A 24,095-nucleotide genomic window follows, 5' to 3' on the forward strand; every position below is an offset into this window, starting at 1 on the left:
CAGGGGTGTGTCCCAGCCCTTCCTACTTAATGTGATTTTTAATAACTTAATGCCACCTTTGGATCAGCTAGATCCAGGATTACCTCATCATATTCTTTCTCCTCCTCTCCTCATCTTCCTCCTTGTCCTTTGTCCTTGTCCTTGTCCTTGTCATCCCCCTCCTTCTCCTTCTTCCTCTCTCTCTCCCCCTCCTCTTTCTCTTCCTCCTCCTCCTCCAATACAGATGACCTAGTTTGGATAAGTTAGGAATGGTCCAAGCCCAAACAGTTTGAGATCCACAGATTAAAACCAGAATTAACATTTTGATAAAAGGTCTTCTACGTTATCTCACTTACAGAGTAAACATTACAGATACAAACAGATATATAGATAGATGGATTGGAGAGTAAGCCAAGTCATCTATTTATGTAGGTGTAAATATTGGCACCTGAGTGACCTTCAGGGTAGACTAGGAAGGTACATTATTCAAAATTAGGTATTGTATGGGTAGTTTAACAATAGTTTTGTTTTTTATGACTCTTCAATATCTATACGTTGACAGAAAACAATATTTCGGGAAAGGCATTGTTTGGTTCTCCTGCAGAATTGTGTTTATTAAATTGCACTTTGGTGTATGGTCATGGACTCTGAAAAGCTTTATAGTTCTAGCCCTACAAAACACAGTGGTGTATTTACAGCAATTGTGTTAAGGAGATGTTGTTTATCACATCGTCAAGGTTTTGTTTCTAAGGACCTGGGGAAATTCTCTCTGTTCTCAACATGATGTGTCATTGTGCTTATTTTGCACATCTGCTTTTTGTTTTGCTTTGTTTTGTTTTAATCTTCCAGACATGGAATCACTTGGCTGATTATGTTTCCTTTTTTGTTCTGGAAGCTCAGAATCAAATTTATGGTTCACTTAAAATCCTTTCTATAGCAAAGCAAGGTATAAATATATAAGCAGGCAAAAATGGTGGTAAAAATATGGTAAAAGAGACAAGGGGAGAACATCAAGTATGGAATCAGAGAACACCTCTTTCTTGAACTCCTTATTCCACATGACAAAGAACTCTTACCACCTACTACTGAGAGCTAGCCTTATTCAACTCTGTGTCCTCATGCTCAGACCAGTATCTGGCATTCAGTGGGTGCTCGATAAATATTTTCTGTATGAACAAGGAAAGCTCATCTCCTAACACTAATTATTATTAATTAGGGATAATAATTATTACCAAGAAGACTAACTTAAAGTCTTAGCTGATTAAAAATGTGTGATGAGATCCAGACTGATTTAAATACTATTTTAGACTTGACCTGGACTGATTTTTTGAACTGTTTTTTATTTTCAAGTTATCCAGCTAGGATTTTAAAAATCAATAGCTAGCTAGGACAATATCCTTTTCCCTTACATGAGGAGGAGCTTCTTTCAAGCAGGTGGATGAATTTGTTATTACCTGACAAGAATCGTTTCTCAAGCCATAATTTTTCAACTATGGTAATGAAAAGTTAGTGGTACTATCTATGTATTGAAACAGATTTCACTCATAGATACTTTGGCATGTAGCCATGTTATTCAAGTGCTTTGTGAAGTTTTGTAACTTCACCTGCAAAAATTAATTTTCACAGTCTGTGCTGTGACCAGTGTCACTGCAGTAAATTGGTTGGCTATCTGCCTCAAATTGGAATAAGGAGGGGTATAAATAAACAATTTTATAGAGTTTGTTGACTGAGGTTCTTGACAAATCAACCTAAGGGTAGAGATAATTGGTATGTATTTTCATTCAGATGAGTAAATCATGAATTTTTTTCAACATAACATGTCACATTTATATTTGTAAGGAGAACATTTACCTTATGAAAGACACCAGAGAGGCCATGTCACCTTGTTTCCTCATCTGTAAAAGGAGGGGGTTGGATGAGACCATCATGAAGGTTGTTTCCAAAGCAGATTGAATGAAACATCCATGGACAGTGGAAATATTACACAGAGCGAAAGGCTTGCAGAAGGATTCTGCATGACACTGTTTTTATTTTCACTACTTCAACTGAGGTTGAAGAATCCATTCTTTAACAAAGATGCAGGGTCAAACCCTAGCTGTTTTTTATGGAAATTAGACCTATATTATTCTTTGCTTTTGTATCTTCAGTTGTTTGAAGACAACCATCTTATCAGCTGGGCCAATAAGATCATTAATGGAAAACAGTGCTGTGCACCAGAAGATCTTTACTCCTTGATCAATAGTTATTTACTTCTGAGGGGTTCACAGCTTGGTTAATATAACCAAATAATTTTATTGATAGATAATATAACAATGAAAAATAAAGTTTGAGATAGAAGACGAATGAACATAGAACTTTCTTCAGGCATGAATATTATTATTTGGAAACTGTAATAGCTGCTGGAATGTTGGAAGGGCAGACAACAAAAGCATTGAATAATTGTCCTAGGACTATAATCAGACTTCCATTATTGACCTCTGTTAATATTCTACTGTAACTGTCTGCTAAATTGGTTCCTTGGGGCTTGAAATATACAGTGATGTTATGAGTTCTTATCGTAAATTGCCACACAGTAAAGTAGCAAGTCTCTGAAATAGTGTTGGTCCTAGTTTGATCAATACTCAATTCAAAGCAGTGCAATAGGCAACTGTTTCCATAGAAACATTGATGTCACAGAGGTTGAACAGGGGCTGTTACAACAAATCATTTCCTTTGAGCAGTTGTAATTGACTATATGTACAGTTTGCTGTCACTTGAGACCATTTACATCAAGCAAGTAACAGAACCGCATTAGTTATTCCAGGAGTAAGAGGGTTAGCTCTTCCTTTTGTGACCTTACAAATACCTAGGAGGATATTGCCATAGCAACCAGCAATATAAAAGGATGAACATTAAGGTAGCTAGCCTTAATTCAGTAGCATTCTTCTGGAAGCTGAAAGGTAGTTTTAATAAAGTTTACCTAGTTAGAACATTAACACAAATCCTTTGCACCCCACAATAATGACTTGGTTCCTGTCTCACAGATGTCACCAATAACACAGACATTACAATTTCATTTGCACTTCATTTCCTGTTCCCCACCTTTGATTTTCCCTCGGCATCTAGTTGCTAAGGCAGCACACATGCACATTTGGCAAAATCTTCTTTACTGAGTACAGAGTTTGGCCCTGGAGAAACACTGAAGTCTGAAGTGCTTCAGATTTGAAAAGTGAGATAATGAGAGAAAGAAAACTTTGATAAAAAGTTAAAGTTTTACTCTGGCTAAATAACCTCTAGATTTTAAGGACATGAAAGAAAACAGATGCAAGCTTAGCTTACTCTTGTTGTGTTCCCTTAGGCTAAAATCACCACCAGAATTGAGTTTCATATTCTAGATTTTTTCATATTATCCCACTACCTTACCACAGTTCTCCTGGGGTAACTGTGTCCAATGACACATTTTGGAATATTTCACGTAGTTCTGGGGAAATTAAGAGGTTTGTGTATCCTTTGGTAGGTATACAGGCAGAAAATAGTATCAATGTGTTATCAAACTCCATGCCAAATCAAAGAGCATAGGCTAACAGGAGTATTTCTAGAAACATGAGAGCTAAATATGCCCAGACAGAATATCTAGTTTCCCGAAAATCTTGCCAGCATCTCACCTGAGCTTTATGTAGCAGGTGAAATTATCAAGAATGAGAAGCTTTCGTGGCATTAACATTGTGTTCACTGCCATTTGCAATGGTGTCAGGGATAGAAGGAGTTTACGGGGTGTGTCAGGGTCTAAACATGCATTTGCATCCAAAACCTAGCTAGCAGCCTGGAAAGAACATGCACTGCCCAGCTCAGCCATAACTGCAGGCATGATTAGCAATACTGTCGTCTTGGCATCTCCAGGAAAGAAAAATTATATATGGTCATCAATGAAGAGAGAAAGCAAAAATCCTTACAGGAGGTGTTTACTTGGAAAGGATTTTCTAACGCAGACCCACAATGATCAGCCTATAGATTTTTGACCAGTCTGCTGCATTCCTCAGGGTGAATCCTCAGAGGTAATAAAATTGAATTGCAATCAGTATTCTTTGATACTAGCCTGCCACTGACTGTTACTCACCTTGAACTAGAGAGCAACTATTTATAAGATCGTTTAGAGACACAAATCCAGTAAATTACTCTGTTTGGCCTTAAAAGAATGTTTGACTTGAAGCATAGAAATGACTATAAATCTTACAGGAATAATTTATAAGGCAACATAGTGAGCAGTGGTCCTCTGGTTACAATGGGTAAAGAAAGACAGTTTGAAAGGAAAAAGTGTTCTCCGCCCCCAGACCCCCTGCCTGAAGCCAGGGAAATTTTCCAGGGCCACACATACAGGAAATTTAGTAATGGCACCTGGGAGTCCTGAGAGAGAAGGGAAACAGCTGCCCTTTGCACGTATGCCCTTTCCTGGAGCAGTTCTTTTTCCTAGCTGGCCATTTTTCCTCTGACTACATGGCTTGGCAAGTGGAAAAAGAGAATGAGTCAGCTGTTACTGGGTACCCAGAGGGGTCTGTCAGTCAACAGCCCAGTAACCTTTCACAAAGGCATCCTACTAGTCAGAAAGGCTGGTTGAGAGGCGTGTGTGTGTGTGTGTGTGTGTGTGTGTGTGTGTGTGTGTGTGTGTGTGAGAGAGAGAGAGAGAGAGAGAGAGAGATAATATGAGAGGCACCATGCATTCTAGCTGAATATGATAATTCCTAATCATGTACAAAAACATTTGAGTCAGTCTTAATACATGCAACATTTTACTGATTAACATATTATATTAGAGTAACATATCTTAATTTTATTAGTAAAAGAGTCTATCATTAGTTCAGAGAGTCTATGGATGGGAAAATGACATAGTGAAATAGAATAAAAAAGAAAAGGAAATCAGAAGAAATGAGTTATAAATTTGGCTTCTCTATATACTGGTTTGATTCCTTCTCCCACCTTCCTAACGATTTGTGAGTGAAATAGTCAAGGGGGACAGATATTTCAGTAGAACCCCTTCTCCCAAGTTAGAGACTTAAAATCCTATTAAATTTGTTATTTTTGAGCCTAGGGGAATACAAGGAAACCTCCCAAACTCATTGCTTCTCTTTTTTCATTTTGTATCTCAATAATTTAAAAATAGTTACAGAAAGGAATGGAATATTTCAAAAAATGTTTTCTCAGACCACATGAGGCTAATTTATTCATAAGTGATTTAATTTTTGATTTCTGAAACTCATAGGAGCACCAAGACCATCTACAATATTGCCAAAATAAATTTGCTGTGAGACTATCTACAACCAAAGATTACTCCATTTGAATTTGATTAATCCTAATGAGGTAATATCTACCTCATAGGGTGTTGACAAGGTTAAGCAGAATAGAAATTTTAAAGGATAAAATTTTGTTAAGTAAAGTATATGAGCATAAGTAAGTAGTTCTTCAGTGATTGGATCTTTTATTTCAGGGTTATTATCCCAAACATCAGTTCTTGTATGGCTGGAAGAGGCATGAGGGTTGAGCTGAATCTGTACAGATCCTATATTTCTAAAATATGGGTGTGTGTGTGTTTACAATTTTCCTCCCTGTTTTAAAAGTGGAGGACAGATGAACAAAATCTGGCTCATTAAAGATTCCAGGTAGCTGGGTTTCTGCTGGTCAATATGTTGGTGTCACTATTGTCACCAGGCATAGTAGCACTCCTCTGAGACAGTGTGAGTACCTAAACTATGGCTTTTTGTTGGTGGTGAGAGGAGAATGAATAGGTTTTTTTGTTTTTTTTTTTAAGTGTTTTCTATACAATATTGACTTAGTTTTTCTCAGTTTGGCAACTGCAGTGTCTGTGACTCCTTGGGACTAGGTGTAGCCAGTTAGTCTCCGGCCTCCTACCACTGTTGGGTTTTGCCTCCCCCCGGGCAGACGCTGACAGCCCTTGCCAGGCAGTGTTTGCTCTGTCATCCTGTGCCTGCCTGAGATGAGTGAGTCTGGGCTCCACTGTCTCTCAGTTACTGACTCTGCCCGCTCCATCTCTCTCTGCCTGTGACACTATCGCCCAGCCCCCATTCTCTTCTCTTTTATTTTATTTTTATTTATTTATTTATTTATTTATTGCTGTACGCGGGCCTCTCAGTGTTGTGGCCTCTCCCGTTGCAGAGCACAGTCTCTGGACGCACAGGCCCAGCGGCCATGGCTCACGGGCCCAGCCGCTCCGCGGCACGTGGGACCCTCCCAGACCGGGGCGCGATGATCGGCAGGCGGACTCTCAACCACTGCGCCACCAGGGAAGCCCCTGGCAGGCGGATTCTTAACCACTGCACCACCAGGGAAGTCCCCCAGCCCCCATTCTTAAAAGCTTTCTCTCCACCTTCACTTCTCTGATATTTCCCTTGGTTCTTCCTTGTTCTCTCTGGTTCCTCTTTTCCACCCCCCCATCCCTTACATCTTGCGTTCTCCAGAAATCTGTCTTTGGCTTTATTCCCATTCTACCCTCTTTCTCTGAGGGTTCACATCTATTTCCATAGCTTCCATTCTTGGGCAATGATTCCCAATCCCAGATCCCATGCTGCTTGTCTCCCTGTGTGTTGGATTCTGAGACATTTGAATAAAGTCAGTTAAGGAGATATTCCAAGGTGGAAGTCACTGTGAGGGATTTTATCAGGACTTCTAGAGCCTACTGGGGCTCCTTGGGGTAGGGTGGGTGTTTGTGTAGGAGCCAATACTTGAGGGGAGTAGAAGAGCCTATGGGGGATGTCTGCTTTGCAGTAGCTTAGGAGAAGTCTTCGAATTGTTAGAATTATTATTACTACTAGTAGTGGGGTACTAGTCCTAGCTAGTACTACTACTAGTGAAGTAGTAATACCAATAGAAATATAAATATCTTTTAAAGGAGTAACACTTAAAATTATTTACAGGGAATCCCTTAAAAGGGGTGAACTCACCACCTTCTGTGACTAAATGAATACCTGGAGAGTGTGTGAGGAGCTGATACGCAGAGAGTGCAGGAGATGGCACCAGGGAAGGGGCCCGGGAGGTGAAGGAGCAACCTTCCAGCCATCCCAATGCAAGGATGTCATCCCCCTGTGTGACCGGCTGTGTCCTTCTCCTGTCCCACAGCCTGGCCTTGCCTTGGTTTTCAGCTGCTGACGTCAGGGCCACCTTCCTGTGATGTCAGCAGGATTCCAGTCACTGACCATTGTTTTCTGCAGGAAGTGATCCTTTGGCAGTGAAAGTGCCAAATCTTCACCACTAGACCACCAGGGGACTCCCCGCGCAGGAAGCAATCCTTTTAACAAGGCAACATTATTCTGGGTTCTGCTGACAACAGCGCAGGCCCCCCGACTGGGTTTTCCAGTCCCCTTTATGCTATTTGCAAACCTGTCAAGGAGAGACCAGAAAGGGGACTTTGAATCTCCTTTACTCATATCTTCTTCGACCCAGACTGAGGGGCTGAGTCAATCCCAAATTCTCAGGAGAGAAAATATGATTGGCCCAACTTGAGCCAGTGTAAAACCCCCTTTTGTGAAGGCGGGGTGATATAGTTATAAACATAGCTGCCAAGGGTTTACCCTGGAGGGTGAGGCAGGCAGCTCCCAGACAAGGGTGGTGGGTGGGGTCAGAGCAGATATTTCAAAGACTTTTTCTACACTTAAGCAAATGTAAAAAAATAAGTAAAATCATTTCTATGTTCTTAATTAAATAGCACTGATGCTTAGTGTGTTATCAATTGGATCAAAATGTCATTTTATCCAGGAGTGGTAATGGATAATGTTGCTTAAAATGTTTCTAAGGGAGCAGACACACAGGACTAATGCTTACACTATCTGTGAGGCTTTGGGGGAGTCTCCTGAATTCATAATTAGTCTGATGCTAATGGCTCTTGAGCAAGGACCTGAATTCAACACCAGCTGAGCTCAGTCAGGCTGGGGGCCAGTGCTGCCCATCTGTAACCATGTAAAAGGGCAAAGTAAATGATTCAAATAGAGGTTGAATTCTGAATTTTGCTTAAGGCTGATGAGCATTACTTCCAGTTAATAGAGGTTAATCTAGGGCTTTTCTGGGGTAGGGGAAAGGGTGGGGATCTTGCTTCTATTATATTGCAATACATTTATAAAACATATTCCTATATGATGACTATGTGCCTATATGGGATGGGAAGCAAGATTTTACAGACCAGGTTTTTAATATCCAGTTTTGTTTTGTGTATGGATGTTTTTAAAGCACAGCTTGTAATCATGACCATATAGTAATATATCCCATATGAAACTAACTGAAATTGAAGAATGACCTGACAATTTGATTTAGGTATAAGAAATTTTTACAGCTTGGCCATAAGAATGAGATGTTCTTGGGGAAAAGTGGCGGGGGAGTGGGGTGGTGGTGGGATGAATTGGGCGATTGGGATTGACATGTATACACTGATGTGTGTAAAATGGGTAACTAATAACCTGCTGTATAAAAAAATAAATAAAATAAAATTCAAAAATGAGATGTTCTTTCCTTCCTCAAGACTTGTATGCAGTGTCTCTTTGGAAATAGCCAGGTGATCTTCCTGGGGCAAAATGAACCTTCTCAGGCCCTATGTCATCTTTGCTTTCCTGCCGTAAAAAAAAGAAACAGGGCAATGGAAATAAGTAATTTCAGCTGACAGAAATTTTGGTTTTGGATACTCAGGATAATGAAAAGAAAGACATTACAGGAAGATGGCAGGGAGGAGAGACCCTAATTTCATCTGGAGTTTGCTGAACTAGTTTGGACCTAGTTCTGTTATTTCTAATTTAGTGGGATGGCTTAGGCCTGACTTCTGTCTTTAAGGTTGCAATTGCTGGGTTTGCTGTGACTTAAATCTAATACTTACGCAGGAGACATGGAACTACTCTGTACTACTGGTGCCAGAACAATATTTATAAATACTTATGAATGATTAATATGTGATAAGCAGTATAATATTTTGCATGCATTGCTTTTTTAAAATATATAAATTTATTTATTTATTTGTTTGTTTGTTTTTGGCTGCATTGGGTCTTCATTGCTGCACGCGGGCTTTCTCTAGTTGCGGCGAGCGGGGGCTACTCTTCGTTGCAGTGCGCAGGCTTCTCATTGCGGTGGCTTCTCTTGTTGTAGAGCATGGGCTCCAGGTGCTCAGGCTTCAGTAGTTGTGGCTCACGGGATCTAGAGCGCAGGCTTAGTAGTTGTGGCGCACGGGCTTAGTTGCTCTGCGGCATGTGGGATCTTCCCGGACCAGGGCTGGAACCCATGTCCCCTGCATTGGCAGGCGGATTCTTAACCGCTGTGCCACCAGGGAAGTCCCCTGCATTGCTTACTTAATCCTCAAAACAACTTTTCATAGTAGATACTGTTTTTATCCCCATCTTACCAATAAAGAAACCACTGAGAGGTTAAGTCAATTGCTTGAGGTTGCACTGGTGATAAGGGTTAGGGCCAGGATTCAAATCCCAACAGTCTGACTTCAGAGCCAAAGCATTTCACCACCATGCTCAGTTCCCAGGAACCATTTTGGCTCTGAGAAAATTGTTTAATCTTTGTGTCTAATTCCTTTGTCTTTAAAGGCCTGTAACAGCACTTCCTGACTCCCCAGCTCAGAGAAGTGTTCCGAGATTAATAGCAGTGTGTGTCCATTTCAGCCTCTGTGGGTCTCTCCCTTATGCACCAAGCCTCCTTTGAAGTTGATAAAAGCTCTAGGTGTGTGTGAAGGGAAGCAGGGCCCTTGGTGGGTGAGCGGATATGTAAATATTGAGGGAACATATATAAATCACTTTTATTTCCTTGGAAAATTATCTACATAAACATCAAATAGCGTGAAATGCTTTGTATTGTATGTTTGCAGGTGACATTCTCCCATCTGTGAGATCCACATTTTGAAGTCACAGTCCATGGAAACTACCCTTAGGGAATAAATTTATGTTTCTCGGGTTTGTTCCTCAGGTAACCCACAAGCTTCTCAGGGGCAAGAACCAGGTCTGGTTCCTTTTTATGCTACAAGTTTCCTTATCTTCCTCTCCCCACTCCCTTTTAGCATTTGCTTTGGTACTTGGTACACAGTAGGTGCTCGGTGAAGCCTTGATGAGGGAATGGAAGCTTGGAGAGTCAGGTCTTTTGTAGTGATTTCTCAGTTAGCTTCATTACTAGTGAGGGAGACCACCTGGAAGGGCAAGAACTATTCTGGGAGAATTTTGACAAGAGCAATTTAAAAAAGCTAATTGCAAGAGAAGATAGTATGAGGAATTGAGGCTAGACGTTAGGAAGAGTTTCTTGACCAAGTGGACTGTGAAAAGCTGGAAATTGTCTTATAGGACAAGGCCTCTATCTTTCTATACAGATTTTGAATATTGGGTTACTCAGTTCTCTCTGGAAGTAAGGGCATTGAGGCAGGAAGAGATGGTCTCCCATCTGGGCTCAGATTCCACAGCTGGAGAATGGAAGCAACAAAGAAACCATTTACCATGGATGGAGTGCAAAAGAGAGCATATTGGCAGACACTGTGCCACAGGAAATTTTTACTATTATAGTTATTCCAGTTAAACTTTCTCAGACAGAGTGATATCTCCTAAGGGTTCCCATAGCAGGTCTGTTTTTCAGATGTTAACCTATCTAATTTACTTTAGCATTTATCAAGTCAAGGTACATAAAAATCTACTTTAAAGCCAGTAACTACCTTCTCCCAGGAATTGAAACTTAATACCCAGAGGAATTTCATCCTTGGCATTCATCACTCCTGGACATCATTAATTCGGGTCCTTGTTTTCCTCAGTACCTTAAGGAAAAGAATATCATCATGGCAATTTTAATTACTAAGACAGAGAAGATCAGTGACTTTGATTTTCCAATCAATAGTCAGTAAATCAATCAATATTTTTTGTACCTGTTTTGTGAAAGTCATCATGCTATAATAAAATGGAATATTAAAAGGACAATTTAAGGGTAAGGAAGCTTCAGGAATACAAGGATAGGTCAACATTAGAAGATTTGTTAAAAAATAAAGGGAAAAACCAGATAAATCTCATAAGAGAAAAAATTTGATAAAAATCAGTATTAGTCTTAATAAAATCCTTTAGTTATATGAGATTATAATGATACTATCAATACTTTAAAATAATAAAAAGTATTTATTTAATGACAAAAGCTAGAGAAATTTGCATAAAAAGAAGAAATAAGAAAAGGATGTCCATTTTTACCATTATTATTCAATACTGTTTGGCAGTCCTAGCCAATGCAAGCAGACAAGGCAAGGAAAAAAGAGGTATAAATATTGGAGATAAAGCATTTTTATTTGCAGATAAGAATCAAATAACTATTAGAATCAGTAAGAAAGCCAGAAAGCTGGGCAGTTATAAGTATACAAACAAAACAAAACAATAGCCTTTCAAACTAACTCTTTTGTATTTTTTAACCAAAACTTTCCGATTCAATAGAATGAGAAATTTCACTAACAATAGAATATAGAAACAACAAAATAGAAAATTTGTAAAAATAAACAATAAGAAAACTGTAAGACCTAAATTAAAAAAAAAAAAATATATATATATACTTTATATACATATAAAACTTAACTGCAAGGAATAAAAGAGGACTTGAATAAATTGAGATATAATTATAGGGATATTAACTATAGATATAAAATGCCATGTTCTTGGAAGGATTCAGTATTGTGAGGTACAAAATTTAATGCAAATGCAATCAAAATCCTAATGGGGGCTTCCCTGGTGGCGCAGTGGTTGGGAGTCCACCTGCCGATGCAGGGGACACGGATTCGAGCCCTGGTCTGGGAAGATCCCACATGCCACGGAGTGGCTGGGCCCGTGAGCCATGGCTGCTGAGCCTGCGCCTCTGGAGCCTGTGCTCCGCAACAAGAGAGGCCGCAATAGTGAGAGGCCCGCGCTCCGCGATGAAGAGTGGCCCTCGCTTGCCGCAACTAGAGAAAGCCCTTGCACAGAAACAAAGACCCAACACAGCCAAAAATAAATAAATAAAAAATAAAGGAATTCCCTTAAAAAAAAAAAAAAATCCTAACGGGATTGTTTTTGATACCTGACAAAAACGATTATGTAATTCATTTGGAATACACAAAAATAGCCCAGAAAAAATTTAAAAGAGAAATGAAAGAGATGTTCTAAAGGAGATAAAAATGTATTTTAAAGATTTACTATTAGAACAGTGTGATACTGGCCTTTAAAAACAGAGATAAATCAATGAGCCAGAATAGAAATCCATGGGACACATCCAAGTATTCATCAGAATTTATTATATTGTAAAGGTAAAGTAGAAGGTTGGTTTATTCAAATAAAAGGTATTATGACAACATGCTAAGGTTTGGGGGGAAAACTTTTGGTCCTTACCTCATGCTTTACATGTAAATGAATTTCAGATAAAGATTTTTTGTTTTATTTTATTGTATTGTAGGAAGCTGAAAATATTGGAGTAAAATATGAGTATTTTTATAATCTTCTAATAGGAGAAGACCTTCCTAATATAATACTAAAGGCTGAAACAACAAAGTTTTGATAGATTTAACTACATAAAAATGTAAAACTTTAGTATGAAAAAAACTTCAACTAAGTAAGGTTACCATGCTCCAGGTGTGTGCTTGTACCATCCATCTCTTACCAGATCTGATGGTTAAATTATTAGGAATTTTGCAAGCTGATTGTTAAATAGAGCCATCATTAAAAATTAAGTTATATACACTTGCAATTAAATAAATTGTATTAAGAACAAAGGTAATAAATATACAAAACAACTTATCTCTTCATAATTATTTTTTTACAGTTTGCTATTATGTGAGCTCTTGAATTTATGTGTATTATATCTATATGGGAGGAATATAATATAATCAGATTATAAGGAGGAGGACAACTGGAACCAGTGACTGGGATGCCACCAGCATCTTCCATTTCCATTCCTTGTCCTGCTCTACTATTTTCTGAATGTCAATATCTTCCTCTTTTAGTGAAGACCAGTTTCTTTTGCATGGTTGGGACATGTTAGCCAGCAACTATCAGACTTCCATCTTTAATTTTACTGCCAGAGAGGCAAAGAGGCACTAAAACTTGTTCTTATCTCAAGGTAAAAATAGCCCAGAAAGAACTCTGGTTGATCTGTTTGGGTAAAGTGCCACCCCTAGATCAGTCACAGTGACCAGAGGGTTTGCTTAATGATTGGCCCAGATTTGGTGGGGTGGCTGGTCCTAGACCCATGTTAACTGGGAGGTAAGATCTATGATAAAACAGGCACTGCTTTTTTTTTTTTAATTTATTCTTTTTTTTTTTTTTAGTTTATTTATTATTTTATTTATTTATTTTTGGCTGCATTGGGTCTTCGTTGCTGCGCATGGGCTTTCTCTAGTTGCAGTGAGTGGGGGCTACTTTTCAATGCGGTGTGCTGGCTTCTCATTGCGGTGCCTTCTCTTGTTGCAGAGCATGAGCTCTAGGCACAAGGGCTTCAGTAGTTGTGGCGCATAGGCTCTAGAGCACAGGCTTAGTAGTTGTGGTGCACAGGCTTAGTTACTCTGCAGCATGTGGGAACTTTCCAGCTGAAGGCTTGAACCTGTGTCCCCTGCATTGGCAGGCGGATTCTTAACCATTGCACCACGAGGGAAGCCCCCCAGTGCTTTTTGAAGCACATATTAGAAGGAGCATTTCCTAGAGAAATGTCTTGTTCTGGGCAGACAAAATAAGAAAAAAAAAATCAATGTCCAGAACTCTGAGCTTCTACCTAAGTTTCATTCAGCTTCTACCTAAGTTTCATCCAGCTTTTGGAGAGATTGTTCCTTGAATTACAGAAATTTGTGAACTGCAAGAAATTAAGGTCAGAGAGGGCAGACAGCAGAAACAATAAGAACTACGATCCTGCAGCCTGTGGAACAAAAAACACATTCACAGAAAGATAGACAAGATGAAAAGGCAGAGGGCTATGTACAAGATGAAGGAACAAGATAAAACCCCAGAAAAACAATGAAATGAAGTGGCGATAGGCAACCTTCCAGGAAAAGAATTCAAAATAATGATAGTGAAGATAATGCAGGACCTTGGAAAAAGAATGGAGGCAAAGATTGAGAAGATGCAAGTTATGTTTAACAAAGACCTAGAAGAATTAAAGAATAAACAAACAGAGATAAACAATACAATAACTGAAATGAAAAATACACTAGAAGGAATCAATAGCAGAATAACTGAGGCAGAAGAACAGATAAGTGACCTGGAAGACAGAATGGTGGAATTCACTGCTACAGAACAGAATAAAGAAAAAAGAATGAAAAGAAATGAAGACAGCCTAAGAGACCACTGGGACAACATTAGATGCAACAACATTTGCATGATAGGGGTTCCAGAAGGAGAAGAGAGAGAGAAGGAACTGGGAAAATATTTGAAGAGATTATAGTCAGAAACTTCCCTAACATGGGAAAGGAAATAGCTACCCAAGTCCCAGAAGTGCAGAGAGTCCCAGGCAGGATAAACCCAAGGAGAAACATGCTGAGACACATAGTAATCAAACTGGCAAAAATTAAAGACAAAGAAAAATTATTGAAAGCAGCAAGGGAAAAATGACAAATAACATACAAGGGAACTCCCATAAGGTTAACAGCTGATTTCTCAGTAGAAACTCTACAAGCCAGAAGGGAGTGGCATGATACACTTAAAGTGATGAAAGGGAAGAACCTACAACCAAGATTACTCTACCCGGCAAGGATCTCATTCAGATTCGATGGAGAAATCAAAAGCTTTACAGACAAGCAAAAGCTCAGAGAATTCAGCTCCACAAAACCAGCTCTACAACAAATACTAAAGGAACTTCCCTAAGTGGGAAACACAAGAGAAGAAAAGGACCTACAAAAACAAACCCAAAACAATTAAGAAAATGGTAATAGGAACATACATATCGATAATTACCTTAAACGTGAATGGATTAAATGCTCCAACAAAAAGTACAGGCTTGCTGAATGGATACATAAACAAGACCCATATATATGCTGTCTACAAGAGACTCACTTCAGACCTAGGGACACATACAGACTGAAAGTGAGGGGATGGAAAAAGATATTCCAATCAAATGGAAATCAAAAGAAAGCTGGAGTAGCAATACTCATATCAGATAAAATAGACTTTAAAATAAAGAATGTTACAAGAGACAAGGCAGGACACTACATAATGATCAAGGGACCAATCCAAGAAGATATAACAATTATAAATATATATGCACCCAACATAGGAGCACCTCAATACATAAGGCAACTGTTAACAGCTCTAAAAGAGGAAATTGACAGTAACACAATGATAGTGGGGGACTTTAACACCTTACTTACACCAATGGACAGATCATCCAAACAGAAAATTAATAAGGAAACACAAGCTTTAAATGACACAATGGATCAGGTAGATTTAATTGATATTTATAGGACATTCCATCCAAAAACAGCAGATTACACTTTCTTCTCAATTGCACACAGAACATTCTCCGGGGTAGATCACATCTTGGGTCACAAATCAATCCTCTGTAAATTTAAGAAAATTGAAATCATTTCAAGAGTCTTTTCTGACCACAACACTATGAGATGAAAAAAACACAAACACGTGGAGCCTAAAGAATACTTTACTAAATAACCAAGAGATCACTGGAGAGATCAAAGAGGAAATCAAAAGATACCTAGAGACAAATGACAATGAAAACACGATGATCCAAAACCTTATAGCAATACAATCCTACCTCAAGAAACAAGAAAAATCTCAAATAAAAAATCTAACCCTACACCTCAAGGAACTAGAGAAAGAAGAACAAACAAAACCCAAAGTTAGCAGAAGGAAAGAAATCATAAAGATCAGAGCAGAAATAAATGAAAGAGAAACAAAGAAAACAATAGCAAAGATCAATAAAACTAAAAGCTGGTTCTTTGAGAAGATAAACAAAACTGATAAACCATTAGCCAGACTCATCAAGAAAAAGAGGGAGAGGACTCAAATCAATACAATTAGAAATGAAAAAAGAGAAGTTACAACAGACACCACAGAAATACAAAGCATCCAAAGAGACTACTACAAGCAACTGTATGCCAATAAAATGGACAAACTGGAAGAAATGGACAAAATCTTAGAAAGCTATAACCTTCCAAGACTGAACCAGGAAGAAATAGAAAATATGAACAGACCAACCACAAGTAATTAAATTGAAACTGTGATTAAAAATCTTCCAACAAACAAAAGTCCAGGACCAGGTGGCTTCACAGGTGAATTCTCTCAAACATTTAGAGAAGAGCTAACACCCATTCTTCTCAAATTCTTCCAAAAAATTGCAGAGGAAGGAACACTCCCAAACTCATTCTACGAGGCCACCGTCACCCTGATACAAAAACCAGAAAGGTACTACAAAAGAAGAAAATTACCGACCAATATCACTGATGAATATAGACGCAAAAATCCTCAACAAAATACTAGCAAACAGAATCCAACAACACATTGAAAGGATCAATTGCCATGATCAAGTGGGATTTACCCCAGGCATGCAAGGATTCTTCAATATACACAAATCAACCAATGTGATACACCATATTAACACCATATTAACAAATTGAAGAATAAAAACCATATGATCATCTCAATAGATGCAGAAAAAGCTTTTGACAAAATTCAACACCCATTTATGATAAAAACTCTCCAGAAAGTGGGCATAGAGGGAACCTACCTCATCATAATAAAGGCCATATATGACAAACCCACAGCAAACATCATTCTCAATGGCGAAAAACTGAGCACATTTCCTCTAAGATCAGGAACAAGTCAAGGATGTCCACTCTCACCACTCTTATTCAACATAGTTTTGGAAGTCCTAGCCATGGCAATCAGAGAAGAAAAAGAAATAAAAGGAATACAAATTGGAAAAGAAGAAGTAAAACTGTCACTGTTTGCAAATGACATGATACTATACATGGAGAATTCTAAAGATGCCACCAGAAAACTACTAGAGCTAATCAAGGAATTTGGTTAAGTTGCAGGATACAAAATTAATGCACAGAAATCTCTTGCATTCCTGTACACTAATGATGAAAAATCTGAAAGAGAAATTAAGGAAACATTCCCATTAACCACTGCAACCAAAAGAATAAAATACCTAGGAATAAACCTACCTAAGGAGACAAAAGACTTGTATGCAGAAAACTATAAGACACTGATGAAATTAAAGATGATACCAACAGATGGAGAGATATACCATGTCCTTGGATTGGAAGAATCAACCCTGTGAAAATGACTATACAACCCAAAGCAATCTACAGGTTCAGTGCAGTCCTTATCAAACTACCAATGATATTTTTACAGAACTGGAACAAAAATTCTCACAATTTGTATGTAAACACAAAAGACCCTGAATAGCCAAAGCAACCTTGACAAAGAAAAATGGAGCTGGAGTAATCAGGCTCCCGGACTTCAGACTGTACTACAAAGCTACAGTAATCAAGATAGTATTGTACTGGCACAAAAACAGAAATATAGGTCAATGGACAGGATAGAAAGCCCAGAGATAAACCCATGCACATATGGTCACCTAATCTTTGATAAAGGAGGCAAGAATATACAATGGAGAAAAGACAGCCTCTTCAATAAGTGGTGCTGGGAAATCTGGACAGCTACATGTAAAAGAATGAAATTAAAACACTCCCTAACACCATAAACGAAAATAAACTCAAAATGGATTAAAGACCTAAATATAAGGCCAGACAGTATAAAACTCTTAGAGGAAAACATAGGCAGAACACTCTATGACATAAATCACAGCAAGATCCTTTTTGACCAACCTCCTAGAGAAATGGAAATAAAAATAAACAAATGGGACTTAATGAAACTTCAAAGCTTTTGCACAGCAAAGGAAACCGTAAACAAGATGAAAAGACAACCCTCAGAATGGGAGTAAATATTTGCAAATGAAGCAACTGACAAAGGATTAATCTCCAAAATTTACAAGCAGCTCATGCAGCTCAATATCAATAAACAAACAACCCAATCCAAAGAAGGCCAGAAGACCTAAATAGACATTTCTTCAAAGAAGATATACAGATTGCCAACAAACACATGAAAGGATGCTCAACATCACTAATCATTAGAGAAATGCAAATCAAAACTACAATGAGGTATCACCTCACACCAGTCAGAATGGGCATTGTCAAAAAATCTACAAACAACAAATGCTGGAGAGGGTGTGGAGAAAAGGGAACCCTCTTGCACTGTTGGTGGGAATGTAAATTGATACAGCCACTATGGAGAACAGTATGGAGGTTCCTTAAAAAACTAAAAATAGAATTACCATATGACCGAGCAATCCCACTACTGGGCATATACCCTGAGAAAACCATAATTCAAAAAGAGTCACGTATCACAATGTTCACTGCAGCATTATTTACAATAGGCGGGACATGGAAGCAACGTAAATGCCCATTGACAGACGAATTCATAAAGAAGACATGGTACATATATACAATGGAATATTACTCAGCCATAAAAAGGAACGAAATTGGGTCATTTGTAGAGATGTGGATGGATCTAGAGACTGTCATACAGAGTGAAGTAAGTCAGAAAGAGAAAAAGAAGTATTGTATATTAACACATATAGGTGGAACCTAGAAAAATGGTACAGATGAACTGGTTTGCAGGGTAGAAATTGAGACACAGATGTAGAGAACAAACTTATGGACACTAAGGGGAGAAAGTGGTGGGTGTTGGGGGTGGTGGTGTGATGAATTGGGAGATTGGGATTGACATGTATACACTGATGTGTATAAAATGGATGACTAATAAGAACCTGCTGTATAAAAAAATAAATAAAATAAAATTCATAAATTCAAAAAAAAAAACAGAAAAAGAAATTAAGGTCATGCGTAAACCCAAAGCCTATATTATTATAAAAGTGATTCTGGAGATTTTGAGGTACAGATATGGTTTTGTCTTCTCCTCTAAACTGATACTCCTCTACCAATCTTCTTTGCCATGGCCAATTGAACTCATAACTTCTGAAATTTCCTTTTTCTTAAACTAACATTATAACTTAACTAATATTTTAATTAATTAATTATAAAAATAAATTGGTTTAATTAATTTATTTATTTTTGGCTGCATGGGTCTTCGTTGCTGTGCTTGGGCTTTCTCTAGTTGCAGAGAGCAGGGGCTACTCTTCATTGTGGTATGCGGGCTTCTCCTCATGGTGGCTTCTCTTGTTGCGGAGCACGGGCTCTAGGGCATGTAGACTTCAGAAGTTGTGGTGCACGGCCTCAGTAGTTGTGGCGCTCAGGCTTAGTTGCTCCGTGGCATGTGAGATCTTCCTGAACCACGGATCGAACCCGTGTCCCCTGCATTGGCAGGCGGATTCTTAACCACTGCACCACCAGGGAAGTCGAAACTAATATTTTAGAAACCATAAAAAATGAAACTGTCACCATTCTTCTACTTAGTATCCCAAACAGCTACCATAGACGTGAATTTAGTAAACATTTATTGTATTAGAAAACATTATCACATCTTGCATGATCAGATTTATTATGCTTCACGTGGATGTCTTAGTTTGGGGAATTAAAAAATATCTGCTGACTGCAGTATTTTATCCAGCTATGGAAAGAGTTAAAGGACTGTGCTGGGCTGGGGCGGGGTGCGAGGTGGTACTCAAGGTGCAAAATTCTAATTTTGTGGACAAGGTGGGAGTCTCAGGGGCCTGACAATTTTGGCAAGCCCATTCCAGGCTGATACACTCAAGCCCATTTTCATGAGCCACTGTAGCAAGGCAGGATTTGGGCCTCTTCCTCTGACTTTGAAAACGGAGACTGCTCCAGGCCAGAGGTGTCAGTGTATATAGTTCACTGTTATGGATCTTACAATAAAAATTTGTTGAAGGTCATTAAACACTCATCTCTCTATGTTTATTACTTTAGTCTTTTATTTGCTGGTAGACATGGATCGTTTGATGTCCATTACCACCACACTTGGCATTTCATGCAGTAAAGGTCCTTATGGTTCTTGATGGGTAAATAAACAAGCTAGTGAAAAGCTATAGTGACAGTGGTTCTTACATTTCTGCTCACTTAACAGCCTGAAGCAAGAGGAGGAGAAGGTCTCTCTGGAGTTGTGTCTTCTGTGAGTGATGCTTTGGGCCTGAATCTATAGCCCTGCCAGGCTCCCTTCTGCACCCCACATGCTTTCGTCACCTAGGTGAATTTGGGGCTGGACATTTCCTTTCTTAGTTTTTTTTCTTTTTAAACTCATCTCAAAACACTTGTTTATGTGGATTGCCACTTTATTTAACTCTATAAGAAGAGAGAAATTTATAGTCTTGCTCAGAGCACCCATTGTTTTTTACTTCTTTTAGGATTGAGGTGAACATTTCTTCTCTTCCTTCCTTCCCTCCCTCCCTCCCTCCTTCCTTCCTTCCTTCCTTGTTTGATAATTCAGAGTGATCCTCCTTGTGTTAAGCCCCTTAGAGAATATTTTTGCTCAGCTTTTCCCTAACTATATGCATGATTATGTGTTTCCTCAGTTTCCCATAATGGTCAGTATACCCAAAATAATATATTAGTTGCTCTCATAGAGTGTGTATCTTGTGCCTGTTTTTGTGCTAAATGCTCTGCCTATATGATCTGATAACTTCATGACAACCCTATAGGGTAGGTACTAATGTAATCCCATTTACAGATGAGAAAACTGAGGCAATCACTTGCTCAAGGTCACATAACTAATAAGAAGCAGGACTGGAATTCCAAATTAATTCATTCACACTTGACAGATGTGCCCTTGACCACTTTGCTGAATAGCTCAAGCTTCATTACTCGCATGCCTGTTGAATCAATTCTGAAAAATAACATTAATATATATACTCAATACTCAGATAATTTTCAAATTATGATAAAATATGCTTAACTCTAAAATGATACCTCCCATAACTTATTCTTAATTTAATGTTTTATAAGATTCTGCAGAAAATCAGAACTACAATGAGGTACCACTTCACACTGGTCAGAATGGCCATCATTAAAAATTCTCCAAATAATAAATGCTGGAGAGGGTGTGGAGAAAAGGAAACCCTCCTACACTGTTGGTGGAAATGTAAATTGGTGCAGCCACTATGGAGAACAGTATGGAGGTTCCTTTAAAAACTAAAAATAGACTTACCACATGATCCAGCAATCTCACTCCTGGGCATATATTTGGAAAAGATAAAAACTATAATTCAAAAAGATATATGCACCCCAATGTTCACAGCAGCACTATTTACAATAGCCAAGACATGGAAGCAAATTAAGTGTGACATGTATATATACAATGGAATATGACTCAGCCATAAAGAGAATGAAATAATGCCATTTGCAGCAACATGGATAGACCTAGAGATTATCATACTAAGTGAAGTAAGTCTGACGAAGACAAATATCATATGATATCACTTCTATCTGGAATCTACAAAAATAATACAAATGAACTATTTACAAAACAGAAATAGACCCACAGACATAGAAAACAAACTTATGGTTACCAAAGGGGGAAGGGTCGGGAGGGAAAATTGGGAGGTTGGGATTAACAGATGCACACTACTATATATAAAATAGATAAACAACAAGAACCTACTGTATAGCACAGGGAACTATATTCAATATCTTGTAATAACCTATAATGGAAAAGAATCTGAAAAAGATTCCCTGATATATATCTATGTATCCAATATATCTATATCTATATTTATATCTATATGTGAATCACTTTGCTGTACACCTGAATCATTGTAAATCAACTATACTTGAATAAAAAAAGAAAAGTAAAAAATTTAAAAAAAGATCAGGAAGACTCTTATTACAGTCGTTATAATGAAACACCAATTATCCTGTCTTGTGGGTATAAAAAGATGCTGGGTAATAGAAATTTTTGTTTTAAAAAACCCAGATAAATCCTAGCAAACATTGTATATGATAAAAAAATTTTTAAACAAATTTAATTCTGTGACGCTGAAGAGAGAAGAGATGGGTTGTCCCTGAATTCCAGTTGAGTAACTTTAAAAGAAAATATAATGAGCTTAATGTCGAGGAATAGGTAGCCTGTTCACATTAAAATACTCCTAGGGCTTACCTGGTGGCTCAGTGGTTGAGAGTCCACCTGCCGACGCAGGGGACACGGGTTTGTGCCCCGGTCCGGGAAGGTCCCACATGCCGCGGAGCGGCTGGGCCCGTGAGCCATGGCCGCTGAGCCTGCGCGTCCCTCCGCAACGGGAGAGGCCACAACAGTGAGAGGCCTGCGTACCGCAAAAAAAACAAAAAACAACAAAAAAAAAATTCCTCATTCTCTCCTATATATTTTTTTGAACTCCATTTTACAGTGATAGTTTGTGCATTGTATACTTGGTAATGTAATGGTCATAACATTGTATGGCAAATCATTAGTATTTGTTTTAAAGAGAAAAATAGTCCAGGAACCAATTTTATTGATTTATTCATTAGATTTATTAAACTCACTAGCTAAAAGCTATTAATAATCTATTCTCTCAAATATAGAGATCAGTTTGAAATTATACCTAATTTTCAAAACACAAACTTTCTCTTAAAAGGAAAAATGCTTCTGGAGAAAGAAACCTTTCATCCCAGCCTGTGATAAAGCCCGAGAATTTTAGGTCTCTACCAAGGAACACTCAAATACATGTTCTGTGATGTCCTCCTGAAAATTAATTGCAGCTTCAGGAAAGTGAAACAGGTGAGGTGAACCATGCATGTGCCTTTGTCTTCAGACCTGGAACATCTCACCCTTAAGTTAGCTGTAGCTCTTTCTTCTGTCACTGTGTTATTACCCTTGTCTTTTGCACTCACAGCACTTAGAGTAGATTGGATTCAGAGTTTATAAGGTGCTGCCTAACATTATCACCTTTTATTTACAAGCACATTTGGCATATTTATTAGAACTGGCCATTTCACGAAAAATATTTTTCTCTAACATTACATATAAAATGCTATTTGTCAACAGGTGATGAATCGTTCGTCATATTTAAATTCCTTTTGTGCATTTAGGCATAGTAACATGTCTAATGCATTTCTATTAGAAGTGTGTTAATCTTTAAGTGCAATATTCCATTACCCAACATAATTGTCTTAACCTTTTTATGTACATAAAATGCTCACATTCATATTAAACAATTCTTTTCTTTTCCAAAATAGAAAATGAGAACGTAACATAACATAGCTATGCATTCTCTCCAAAACAGTCTATGATTGACTGAAGCCAAAGCTTTTGAAAAATGCTATATTTCTGGTACTATAGAAAAGAAATGGTCATCTTGAATCATTCTAATTCTCAGCCAAGGAAATTCTTTAAAATATCAATGGTGATATGACAGGATATGTATATGTGTCCAAATCTTAAATCTGTCACTCATTTTTATCATTCTATAAGTCACTTCGGTATCTAACTTTCCTGAATTGCAAAATAATCATAATGCTGTAATTGTATAATGATAACAAGGGATACTATTTAATATCTTAACAAGGAAATGGATAACAGCAAATTCAAACTGAAATATATGTTTTGTAGCACAAAACATCTCAGTAGTGACCATTTAAATTAGCATTCTTGGAAATAACATTTCCATTTGTTATTAGAAAACTGGACCTGAATTCAGAAATTCAGGTTCAATTTCTGACTCACCACCTTTGCAAGTAATTTAATCTGTTTAAAGTTCAGTCTCCTCTTATAGAAGAGATTATATGACATGGACAATATCTACTCCCCACCAGTTGCAAAAGTGTTTTATATATTGTAAAGGGATATTTAAGTGGAAAGTGTTAATTCAGTCTATCTAAATATGTCATCCTTTAGGAATACTTTAGATGAACTGTCTTCAATTCACATATTACACATTGTTTTTAATTATCAGAGAAGCCCTTTGTGCTAAGTATTATTAACTTCCTTTTACAGATGAGGGAACTGAGGTTCAGAGATTTGAGGTAACGTACCCAAGTTCAAATACATAAAAAGTAGAGGGGCCAGAATTTGAATCCAAGTGTGTCTGAATAAAAATTTCTCATTCATTCTACCATATAATGCCAACAGCTAAAGAATTCAACAAGCTCAGCTGATGGGCACATGTGGGAAGTTGTCACCCTC

At 38.0% G+C, this 24,095-nt stretch overlaps 2 long non-coding RNA genes across 2 annotated transcripts in view; one reads left to right on the forward strand and one right to left on the reverse strand.

Annotated features, from left to right (window-relative positions):
- LOC141279172 (uncharacterized) overlaps window positions 1-7,075 on the reverse strand; it is a 46,611-nt gene extending 39,536 nt beyond the window's left edge. Inside the window, exons 1-2 of the long non-coding RNA XR_012333063.1 lie at window positions 6,936-7,075; window positions 1,831-1,874 (exon numbers count right to left, since the gene is read on the reverse strand). This is a non-coding gene — a long non-coding RNA (uncharacterized lncRNA). The remainder of the gene's footprint in view (window positions 1-1,830; window positions 1,875-6,935) is intronic.
- LOC109547817 (uncharacterized) overlaps window positions 1-23,529 on the forward strand; it is a 276,566-nt gene extending 253,037 nt beyond the window's left edge. Inside the window, exon 6 of the long non-coding RNA XR_002173746.3 lies at window positions 22,549-23,529. This is a non-coding gene — a long non-coding RNA (uncharacterized lncRNA). The remainder of the gene's footprint in view (window positions 1-22,548) is intronic.
- Window positions 23,530-24,095: the final 566 nt, after the last annotated feature.

This window comes from Tursiops truncatus, chromosome 7, assembly GCF_011762595.2.
Source record: "Tursiops truncatus isolate mTurTru1 chromosome 7, mTurTru1.mat.Y, whole genome shotgun sequence".
In the NCBI taxonomy this organism is placed as follows: Eukaryota; Metazoa; Chordata; class Mammalia; order Artiodactyla; family Delphinidae; genus Tursiops; species Tursiops truncatus.